The sequence below is a fragment of the Erithacus rubecula genome, assembly GCF_903797595.1.
Source record: "Erithacus rubecula genome assembly, contig: scaffold_361_arrow_ctg1, whole genome shotgun sequence".
Lineage (NCBI taxonomy): Eukaryota > Metazoa > Chordata > Aves > Passeriformes > Muscicapidae > Erithacus > Erithacus rubecula.
In genome coordinates, this window is record NW_027635971.1 from 1 (window position 1) to 2,047 (window position 2,047).

Genomic DNA, 2,047 nt, shown 5'->3' on the forward strand with positions numbered 1-2,047 from the left:
TGGCACTGCAAGGGAAGGAGCGGCAGCGTGCAGGAGGAGCGGGCACATTGCTGATGGACAACGGAGCTGCTCCTGAGACACCAACGGGACCCCTCCTGGCACTGCAGTTACTGCTCAGTGCCAGGGTAATCCAAGCTGGAAGCCAAAGCCCGGGCAAAAAAAAAAGTAGTTGAAGTCGGGGTTGAAATCAGAGTTTAAGTTGCTGAAGTCATTGAAGTCGTTCATTGTTCTCACAGCTCAGCCTTATATACTGCTGCAGCCCCAAGCAGTTACAGCTCTCAAGCAGTCACATCCCCAAGTCAGAATTTCTCCCTGTGGACATTGCTGAAGGCCCAGGCACATTTTAACTAGGCCTTTTTTGCTCAAGTTCTAAGTATTTTTCTCAGGCCATGAAACTTTCCCAGCTCCAGCCAGGATTTTTCCCAGGCTGGAGACTTTTTCTCTATTGTAAACACAAGACCAGGAATCATAACAGAGATAAATACCTGCAAGATCCATGAGAAAGTCAGGGAGGAGAGGCGTCTCTTTCTCTGACCAATGATCTGTCTGTATTTTGTTTTCCACAAACTGTCTTATTTAAGGCAATTACTTATTTCAATAAATTGCTCTTTCTTGCTCTTTTCCTGCACCAAGCAACAGAGTGTCTTGTTGGTGGCTTTTTGCTGCTCCGTATTTTTCTCAGTGCCAACATATGAAGGTTCCACCGAGAGATCGTTACTCAATTGGATCGGGATCGCCCTCAGCGATCTCTGACCGACCAACAGCACCGGGAAAACTCGGAGCTGACAGCCTGCAAAAACCGGGACAGACCCTGGAGGCCTGTCCTAACCGGGGTGAGGCCCGTACTGGGGTTTGTAGCCAGAGCTGCACCAAGCAGACTGAAACCCAGAAAACCAGGGCTGTGAACCTGGCCAGGACCAGAGCCGGGATCGCGGCCGGAGTCGAGAGCCATCTGGGACATTGCGGAGACCCCCTGACTACGGCAGGACGAGAAACCCGCAGAAATCGTCGGCTTTTCTCGTCTCCCACCGAGAGAGGTAATATGAGCTTGTAGCTCAGGAGTTATTGGCTCGTTTCGGAGCGGCAGCGGCCCAGAGTCCCGTGGTGCGGAGCCGAGCAGAGCAGCGCGGAGCCGTGCGGCTCCATCAGCGTGCCGGGAGCCTGCACAGCGAGAGCTGCGAGCAGCGCCGAACTGTTTTTCTCCCCATAGAGAAATGTATTGTTTTCGTTCCCCCGCCCACCCCTCCTCCCCCACGCCAGGACCAAGAAATGGATTTTTCTTGGGAGGCTTGGGGAGAGTTAGGAGACCGATTGTTTAAAGCCCTTCGGGGAGGAGATGTCCCACTTTCCCCTCTGGTGCACGCCTGGGAGACCATTAATCAGAGATTAATGGAAACGGGCGAGGGGGGTGAGAGGGGCTCTGGGTGAAGCGGGGCGGGCTCAGAGCAGAACGAAGATGAGTTTGTCTGCGATTCTGAAAAATTCCCGAAGCCGGAGTTGCCCCCCAAAAAGCCCCCTCGGGCGCCTCTGGCCGATCCCGTTCCGCTGCCGCCGCTGGCGGATGCGCGGCTCCCCGCGGTGAACGCCGCCGCTTTGTTCGGGAGCGCGGCGGGATCGCGCCCCGCTCCCGCCTGTGGCAGCGGGGACCGAGCCCTGTCCGGCCGCCGTCGCTGCTGCGGGTCAGGTAGCGACTGACCGTGACCCGCCTGCTGAGAGGAGCCGTCAGCACCAGCCACCCCAGAGGAGGAGCTGCTGCCGGCGCCTCCCTCCTCTCCGATGCTGGAGACCGACCTGCCCGCCAAGGCAGAGGCAGGGCCGCCGTCTTTTCTTCCCTCAGCTTCCTCGTTCGTTCACCCGGAAGCGCTGCCGACACCAGAGCTGCTCTCGTCAGCCAGAGGAGATCTGCCCGCCTGTCCGGTCACGAACGGACCCCTCCCATCGGCATTTCCAGCTGCTTCGCAGCCCCCACCCTGTGCTGACAGCAACGATGGCTTTGTCCTCACTTCAAAGGGGGAGCAGCGGGGGCTGGTTTCATTCCTGCAGTGGG